The sequence below is a fragment of the Heptranchias perlo genome, unplaced genomic scaffold (genome assembly GCF_035084215.1).
Source record: "Heptranchias perlo isolate sHepPer1 unplaced genomic scaffold, sHepPer1.hap1 HAP1_SCAFFOLD_834, whole genome shotgun sequence".
NCBI classification, from domain to species: domain Eukaryota; kingdom Metazoa; phylum Chordata; class Chondrichthyes; order Hexanchiformes; family Hexanchidae; genus Heptranchias; species Heptranchias perlo.
In genome coordinates, this window is record NW_027139871.1 from 45,001 (window position 1) to 55,000 (window position 10,000).

Genomic DNA, 10,000 nt, shown 5'->3' on the forward strand with positions numbered 1-10,000 from the left:
CTCTGCGGGCCGTTTCTCATCTTTTGGTTCATCAGTTCCCCTCTTTTAATAATTTTTTGGCTGCTTTCGTTTGATCATTTCCCTGCCTTCTGGGTGACTTTTGCCCCTTAGGACTTCATCGCCGCACATTATTTTCGACTTCTGGTTGATCATTTCACCCCTTTTAATCATTTTTGCAACTTTTGGTTAACCATTTCACCCAGCTTCTGGTTAACCATTTCCCCTTTGGGACTTAGTCTCTGAGCATTCTTTTGGGATTCTGGTTAATCATTTGCCAATTTTTAAAAAATGTTGCCACTTTTGTTTAATGCTTTCTGGTCAACCTTTCCCTCTTTCAGACTTCACCGCGGCACATTGCTTCAGCCTCCTGGTTAATCATTTCACCCCTTTTAATCATTTTTGCAACTTTTGGTTAACCATTTCCCCCAGCTTCTGGTTAACCATTTCCCCTTTGGGACTTAGTCTCTGAGCATTCTTTTGGGATTCTGGTTAATCATTTGCCAATTTTTAAAAAATGTTGCCACTTTTGTTTAATGCTTTCTGGTCAACCTTTCCCTCTTTCAGACTTCACCGCGGCACATTGCTCCAGCCTCCTGGTTAATCATTTCACCCCTTTTAATCATTTTTGCAACTTTTGGTTAACCATTTCCCCCAGCTTCTGGTTAACCATTTCCCCTTTGGGACTTAGTCTCTGAGCATTCTTTTGGGATTCTGGTTAATCATTTGCCAATTTTTTAAAAATGTTGCCACTTTTGTTTAATGCTTTCTGGTCAACCTTTCCCTCTTTCAGACTTCACCGCGGCACATTGCTTTAGCCTCCTGGTTAATCATTTCACCCCTTTTAATCATTTTTGCAACTTTTGGTTAACCATTTCCCCCAGCTTCTGGTTAACCATTTCCCCTTTGGGACTTAGTCTCTGAGCATTCTTTTGGGATTCTGGTTAATCATTTGCCAATTTTTAAAAAATGTTGCCACTTTTGTTTAATGCTTTCTGGTCAACCTTTCCCTCTTTCAGACTTCACCGCGGCACATTGCTTCAGCCTCCTGGTTAATCATTTCACCCCTTTTAATCATTTTTGCAACTTTTGGTTAACCATTTCCCCCAGCTTCTGGTTAACCATTTCCCCTTTGGGACTTAGTCTCTGAGCATTCTTTTGGGATTCTGGTTAATCATTTGCCAATTTTTAAAAAATGTTGCCGCTTTTGTTTAATGCTTTCTGGTCAACCTTTCCCTCTTTCAGACTTCACCGCGGCACATTGCTTTAGCCTCCTGGTTAATCATTTCACCCCTTTTAATCATTTTTGCAACTTTTGGTTAACCATTTCCCCCAGCTTCTGGTTAACCATTTCCCCTTTGGGACTTGGTCTCTGAGCATTCTTTTGGGATTCTGGTTAATCATTTGCCAATTTTTTAAAAATGTTGCCACTTTTGTTTAATGCTTTCTGGTCAACCTTTCCCTCTTTCAGACTTCACCGCGGCACATTGCTTCAGCCTCCTGGTTAATCATTTCACCCCTTTTAATCATTTTTGCAACTTTTGGTTAACCATTTCCCCCAGCTTCTGGTTAACCATTTCCCCTTTGGGACTTAGTCTCTGAGCATTCTTTTGGGATTCTGGTTAATCATTTGCCAATTTTTAAAAAATGTTGCCACTTTTGTTTAATGCTTTCTGGTCAACCTTTCCCTCTTTCAGACTTCACCGCGGCACATTGCTCCAGCCTCCTGGTTAATCATTTCACCCCTTTTAATCATTTTTGCAACTTTTGGTTAACCATTTCCCCCAGCTTCTGGTTAACCATTTCCCCTTTGGGACTTAGTCTCTGAGCATTCTTTTGGGATTCTGGTTAATCATTTGCCAATTTTTAAAAAATGTTGCCACTTTTGTTTAATGCTTTCTGGTCAACCTTTCCCTCTTTCAGACTTCACCGCGGCACATTGCTTTAGCCTCCTGGTTAATCATTTCACCCCTTTTAATCATTTTTGCAACTTTTGGTTAACCATTTCCCCCAGCTTCTGGTTAACCATTTCCCCTTTGGGACTTAGTCTCTGAGCATTCTTTTGGGATTCTGGTTAATCATTTGCCAATTTTTAAAAAATGTTGCCACTTTTGTTTAATGCTTTCTGGTCAACCTTTGCCTCTTTCAGACTTCCCCGCGGCACATTGCTTCAGCCTCCTGGTTAATCATTTCACCCCTTTTAATCATTTTTGCAACTTTTGGTTAACCATTTCCCCCAGCTTCTGGTTAACCATTTCCCCTTTGGGACTTAGTCTCTGAGCATTCTTTTGGGATTCTGGTTAATCATTTGCCAATTTTTAAAAAATGTTGCCGCTTTTGTTTAATGCTTTCTGGTCAACCTTTCCCTCTTTCAGACTTCACCGCGGCACATTGCTTTAGCCTCCTGGTTAATCATTTCACCCCTTTTAATCATTTTTGCAACTTTTGGTTAACCATTTCCCCCAGCTTCTGGTTAACCATTTCCCCTTTGGGACTTAGTCTCTGAGCATTCTTTTGGGATTCTGGTTAATCATTTGCCACTTTTTAAAAAATGTTGCCGCTTTTGTTTAATCGTTTCCCTGCTATGTGGTCAACCTTTTCCCCTTTCAGACTTCATCGCCGCGCATTGTTGTCGACTTCTGGTTAATCATTTTTCCCCTTTAAATCTTTTTTTGCCACTTTCGGTTAACCATTTCACCCAGCTTCTGGTTAACCATTTGCCCCATTATACTGAATTTTTCCGCTTTGGTTTAATCATTTCCCTGCTTTCTTGTCAACCTTTTCCCCTTTTGGACTTCGCCGCCGCACTTTGCTTTTGCCTTCTGGTTAAACATTTCTCCCCTTTTAATCCTTTTTCCCACTTTTGGTTCACCAGTTCACCCAGCTTCTGGTTAACCATTTCCCCTTTGGGACTTAAGTCTCTGAGCATTCTTTTGGGATTCTGGTTAACCATTTGCCACTTTTTAAAAAATGTTGCCGCTTTTGTTTAATGCTTTCCCTGCTTTCTGGTCAACCTTTTCCCCTTACGACTTCGCCGCCGCACTTTGCTTTCGCCTTCTGGTTAATCATTTCACCCCTTTTAATCCTTTTTCCCACTTTGGGTTAGACAGTTCACCCAGCTACTGGTTAACCATTTGCCCCTTTGGGACTTAAGTCTCTGAGCATTATTTTGGGATTCTGGTTCACCATTTGTCCCTTTTTTAAAAATGTTGCTGCTTTTGTTTAATGCTTTCCCTGCTTTGCGGTCCACCTTTCCCTCTTTCCGACTTCATCGCCGCACCTTGTTTACGACATCTGGTTAAACATTTCTCCCCTTTTAATCCTTTTTCCCACTTTGGGTTAAGCAGTTCACCCTGCTTCTGTTTAACCATTTGCCCCTTTTTTACTGAATTTTTCCGCTTTGGTTTAATCATTTCCCTGCTTTCTTGTCAAACTTTTCCCCTTTTGGACTTCGCCGCCGCACTTTGCTTTCACCTTCTGGTTAAACATTTCTCCCCTTTTAATCCTTTTTCCCACTTTTGGTTAAACAGTTCACCCAGCTTCTGGTTAACCATTTGCCCCTTTGGGACTTAAGTCTCTGAGCATTCTTTTGTGATTCTGGTTCACCATTTGTCCCTTTTTAAAAGATATTGCTGCTTCTGTTTAATCCTTTCCCTGCTTTGCGGTCAACCTTTTCCTCTTTCAGACTTCATCGCCGCGCATTGTTTTCGACATCTGGTTCAACATTTCTCCCCTTTTAATCCTCTTTCCCACTTTTGGTTAAGCAGTTCACCCAACTTCTGGTTAACCATTTGCCCCTTTTTACTGAATTTTTCTGCTTTTGTTTAATCATTTCCCTGCTTTCTGGTCAACCTTTTCCCCTTTAGGACTTCGCCGCCGCACTTTGCTTTCGCCTTCTGGTTAATCATTTCACAACATTTTAATCCTTTTTCCCACTTTTGGTTAAACAGTTCACCCAGCTTCTGGTTAACCATTTGCCCCTTTGGGACTTAAGTCTCTGAGCATTCTTTTGGGATTCTGGTTCACCATTTGTCCCTTTTTAAAAGATATTGCTGCTTCTGTTTAATCCTTTCCCTGCTTTGCGGTCAACCTTTTCCTCTTTCAGACTTCATCGCCGCGCATTGTTTTCGACATCTGGTTCAACATTTCTCCCCTTTTAATCCTCTTTCCCGCTTTTGGTTAAGCAGTTCACCCTGCTTCTGGTTAACCATTTGCCCCTTTTTACTGAATTTTTCCGCTTTGGTTTAATCATTTCCCTGCTTTCTTGTCAAACTTTTCCCCTTTTGGACTTCGCCGCCGCACTTTGCTTTCGCCTTCTGGTTAATCATTTCACAACATTTTAATCCTTTTTCCCACTTTTGGTTAAACAGTTCACCCAGCTTCTGGTTAACCATTTGCCCCTTTGGGACTTAAGTCTCTGAGCATTCTTTTGTGATTCTGGTTCACCATTTGTCCCTTTTTAAAAGATATTGCTGCTTTTGTTTAATCCTTTCCCTGCTTTGCGGTCAACCTTTTCCTCTTTCAGACTTCATCGCCGCGCATTGTTTTCGACATCTGGTTCAACATTTCTCCCCTTTTAATCCTCTTTCCCACTTTTGGTTAAGCAGTTCACCCAACTTCTGGTTAACCATTTGCCCCTTTTTACTGAATTTTTCTGCTTTTGTTTAATCATTTCCCTGCTTTATGGTCAACCTTTTCCCCTTTAGGACTTCGACGCGGCACATTGCTTTCGCCTTCTGGTTAATCATTTCACCCCTTTTAATCCTTTTTCCCACTTTTGGTTAAACAGTTCACCCAGCTTCTGGTTAACCATTTGCCCTTTGGTACTTAAGTCTCTGAGCATTCTTTTGGGATTCTGGTAAACCATTTGTCCCTTTTTTTAAAATGCTGCTGCTTTTGTTTAATGCTTTCCCTGCTTTGCGGTCAACCTTTTCCTCTTTCAGACTTCATCGCCGCGCATTGTTTTCGACATCTGGTTCAACATTTCTCCCCTTTTAATCCTCTTTCCCACTTTTGGTTAAGCAGTTCACCCAACTTCTGGTTCACCACTTGCCCCTTTTTACTGAATTTTTCTGCTTTTGTTTAATCATTTCCCTGCTTTCTGGTCAACCTTTTCCCCTTTAGGACTTCGACGCGGCACATTGCTTTCGCCTTCTGGTTCATCATTTCACCCCTTTTAATCCTCTTTCCCACTTTTGGTTAAGCAGTTCACCCAACTTCTGGTTCACCACTTGCCCCTTTTTACTGAATTTTTCTGCTTTTGTTTAATCATTTCCCTGCATTCCGGTCAACCTTTCCCTCTTTCAGACTTAATCGCCGCACATTGTTGTCGACTTCTGGTTGATCAGTTCACCCCTTTTTTATCCTTTTTCCCACTTTGGGTTAAGCAGTTCACCCAGCTTCTGGTTAACCATTTGCCCCTTTGGGACTTAAGTCTCTGAGCATTCTTTTGGGATTCTGGTAAACCATTTGTCCCTTTTTAAAAAATGCTGCTGCTTTTGTTTAATGCTTGCCCTGCTTTGCGGTCGATCATTTCACCCCTTTTAATCCATTTTTGCCACTTTGGGTTAAACAGTTCACACAACTTCTGGTTCACCATTTCACATTTCGGAACTTTTATTCCCACCATTACTTTGGGCTTCTGGTTCATCATTTCACGCTGTTTTACAAATCTTTGCCGCTTCACTTTTAATCCACAAACCGGGGCTCGCTTTCGGGTGGGGGGGGGGGGGGGGGTAGCGGGTTTGGGCCGGGCACTCCACATCCCGGTGTGCGACCGGGTTCGTTCTGGTACCGCTCGGTGCCCCTCGTCCTGCTCTTGCCGCGGAAGCAAACCAGACGACCGTCGGTCTCACGCCCGAGGGGAGAGGAGGCGGAAAGCGGTTTGCAGCCTTTCGCTGTACCTCCGGCGGGCAGCGCCGCACCTCCGAGTGCTCGGTACCGTTCGCTGCGCCTCGTCCGGCCGCACGCAGCGAGCCAAACCCGGAGGAAATCGGCCTGTGCCTTCTCGAGATATGGGCCTCCGGGTGGGACGGACAAACCGGGGCCCCGAGCTCGCTTTCGGCGGCCCGGCACTCGACTTCCCGGTGTCCGAACGTGATCCTTCCGGTACCCTTCGGTGCCCCTTGCCCGACTCTAGCTCCCGTGCTGAAGCGGAGTCGGTCGGCCTGACGGCCTGCCGAGTTAACCAGCGGAAAGCGGTGCGCAGCCTTTCGCTTGCAGCTCCGGCGGGCAGCGCCGCACCTCCGGCTGCTCAGTGCCGTCCGCTGCTCCCCTTCCGGCTGCACGCAGCGAACCATACCCGGAGGAAATCGGCCTCGGCCTTCCGGAGATATGGGCCTGCGAGTGGGACCAATAAATCGGTGCACATTTCCGGCTCGGTTTCCGGCCTCGGCACTATCAGTTCACGCCGTCCGACCGACGTCGTTCTGGCACGGTTCCGTTGCTCCTTGATCCGGTCCAGCCACGGTAATCAGCCGAAGATGGTGGGGGGGACACATTGCCCGCCGAGTTAGCCGGAGGAGATCGGCCTCGGACTTCCTCAGATATCAGCCTCCGGGTGGGACAGACAAACCGGGGACCCGAGCACGCTTTCGGCGGCCCGCTGGTCGACTTCCCGGTGTGCGACCGGGTTCGTTCCGGTACCGTTCGCTGCCCCTCGTCCTGCTCTAGCCGCGGAAACAAACCCGACGACCGTCGGTCTCACGCCCGCGGAGGGAGGTGGCGGAAAGTGGTTTGCAGCCTTTCGCTGTACCTCCGGCGGGCAGCGCCCGACCTCCGAGTGCTCGGTACCGTCCGCTGCGCCTGGTCCTGCCGCACACAACGAGCCATACCCGGTGGAAATCGGCCTGTGCCTTCCAGAGATATGGGCCTCCGGGTGGGACGGACAAACCGGGGCCCCGTGCTCGCTTTCGGCGGCCCGCTAGTCGACTTCCCGGTGTGCGACCGGGTTCCTTCCGGTACCGTTCGCTGCCCCTCGTCCTGCTCTAGCCGCGGAAACAAACCCGACGACCGTCGGTCTCACGCCCGCGGAGGGAGGCGGCGGAAAGTGGTTTGCAGCCATTCGCTGTACCTCCGGCGGGCAGCGCCCGACCTCCGAGTGCTCGGTACCGTCCGCTGCGCCTGGTCCGGCCGCACACAACGAGCCATACCCGGTGGAAATCGGCCTGTGCCTTCCGGAGATATGGGCCTCCGGGTGGGACGGACAAACCGGGGCCCCGAGCGGTGGCACCCTGCTCGCTTTCAGCGGCCCGGCACTCGACTTCCCGGTGTGCGAACGTCATCCTTCCGGTACTCAACCGTGCCCCTTGCCCCACTCTAGCTCCGGCGGTAAAGCGAAGTCGGTCGGTCTCACGGACGCCGAGTTAGCAGGCGGAAAGCGGTGCGCAGCCTTTCGCTGTCACTCCGGCGGGCTGCACCGCATCTCCGAGTGCTCGGTACCGTACGCTGCGCCGCCTCCTGCCGCACGCAACGAGCCATACCCGGAGGAAATCGGCCTCGGCGTTCCGGAGTTATCCGCCTCCGAGTGGGCCTGACCAAGCGGGGTGAACTGGAAATCATTAACCAACGTACTTCCAGGTTTTCACCCGCAGAGGGCAGCACTCTATTCTCCGTTTTAAATTGGGCCGACCCGGCTCCGTTTCGAGACCCGGCACTCGACTTCCCGGTGTGCGAACGTGATCGTTCCGGTACCCAACCGTGCCTCTTGCCCCACTCTAGCTCCGGCGGTAAAGCGAAGTCGGTCGGTCTCACGGACGCCGAGTTAGCAGGCGGAAAGCGGTGCGCAGCCTTTCGCTGTCACTCCGGCGGGCAGCATCGCACCTCCCAGTGCTCGGTACCGTACGCTGCGCCGCCTCCTGCCGCACGCAACGAGCCATACCCGGAGGAAATCGGCCTCGGCCTTCCTGAGATATCAGCCTCCGAGTGGGCCCGACGAGTCGGTGGCACCCTGCTCGCTTTCAGCGGCCCGGCACTCGACTTCCCGGTATGCGAACGTGATCGTTCCGGTACCCAAACGTGCCCCTTGCCCCACTCTAGCTCCGGCGCTAAAGCGGAGTCGGTCGGTCTCACGGACGCCGAGTTACCAGGCGGAAAGCGGTGCGCAGCCTTTCGCTGTCACTCCGGCGGGCAGCATCGCACCTCCGAGTGCTCGGTACCGTACGCTGCGCCTCCTCCTGCCGCACGCAACAAGCCATACCCGGAGGAAATCGGCCTCGGCCTTCCTGAGATATCAGCCTCCGAGTTGGCCCGACGAGTCGGTGGCACCCTGCTCGCTTTCAGCGGCCCGGCACTCGACTTCCCGGTATGCGAACGTGATCGTTCCGGTACCCTTCGGTGCCCCTTGCCCCACTCTAGCTCCGGTGCTAAAGCGGAGTCGGTCGGTCTCACGGACGCCGAGTTAGCAGGCGGAAAGCGGTGCGCAGCCTTTCGCTGTCACTCCGGCGGGCAGCACCGCACCTCCGAGTGCTCGGTACCGTACGCTGCGCCTCCTCCTGCCGCACGCAACGAGCCATACCCGGAGGAAATCGGCCTCGGCGTTCCGGAGTTATCCGCCTCCGAGTGGGCCTGACCAAGCGGGGTGAACTGGAAATCATTAACCAACGTACTTCCAGGTTTTCACCCGCAGAGGGCAGCACTCTCTTCTCCGTTTTAAACTGGGCCGACCCGGCTCCGTTTCGAGACCCGGCACTCGACTTCCCGGTGTGCGACCGGGTTCGTTCCGGTACCGTTCGCTGCCCCTCGTCCTGCTCGAGCCGCGGAACCAAACCCGATGACCGTCGGTCTCACGCCCGCGGAGGGAGGCGGCGGAAAGTGGTTTGCAGCCTTTCGCTGTACCTCCGGCGGGCAGCGCCGGACCTCCGAGTGCTCGGTACCGTCCGCTGCGCCTGGTCCGGCCGCATACAACGAGCCATACCCGGAGGAAATCGGCCTGTGCCTTCCGGAGATATGGGCCTCCGGGTGGGACGGACAAACCGGGGCCCCGAGCGGTGGCACCCTGCTCGCTTTCAGCGGCCCGGCACTCGACTTCACGGTGTGCGAACGTGATCGTTCCGGTACCCAACGGTGCCCCTTGCCCCACTCTAGCTCCGGCGGTAAAGCGGAGTCGGTCGGTCTCACAGACGCCGAGTTACCAGGCGGAAAGCGGTGCGCAGCCTTTCGCTGTCACTCCGGCGGGCAGCACCGCACCTCCGAGTGCTCGGTACCGTACGCTGCGCCTCCTCCTGCCGCACGCAACGAGCCATACCCGGAGGAAATCGGCCTCGGCGTTCCGGAGTTATCCGCCTCCGAGTGGGCCTGACCAAGCGGGGTGAACTGGAAATCATTAACCAACGTACTTCCAGGTTTTCACCCGCAGAGGGCAGCACTCTATTCTCCGTTTTAAATTGGGCCGACCCGGCTCCGTTTCGAGACCCGGCACTCGACTTCCCGGTGTGCGAACGTGATCGTTCCAGTACCCAACGGTGCCCCTTGCCCCACTCTAGCTCCGGCGGTAAAGCGGAGTCGGTCGGTCTCACAGACGCCGAGTTACCAGGCGGAAAGTGGTTTGCAGCCTTTCGCTGTACCTCCGGCGGGCAGCGCCCGACCTCCGAGTGCTCGGTACCGTCCGCTGCGCCTGGTCCGGCCGCACACAACGAGCCATACCCGGTGGAAATCGGCCTGTGCCTTCCGGAGATATGGGCCTCCGGGTGGGACGGACAAACCGGGGCCCCGAGCGGTGGCACCCTGCTCGCTTTCAGCGGCCCGGCACTCGACTTCCCGGTATGCGAACGTGATCGTTCCGGTACCCAAACGTGCCCCTTGCCCCACTCTAGCTCCGGCGCTAAAGCGGAGTCGGTCGGTCTCACGGACGCCGAGTTACCAGGCGGAAAGCGGTGCGCAGCCTTTCGCTGTCACTCCGGCGGGCAGCACCGCACCTCCGAGTGCTCGGTACCGTACGCTGCGCCTCCCCCTGCCGCACGCAACGAGCCATACCCGGAGGAAATCGGCCTCGGCCTTCCTCAGA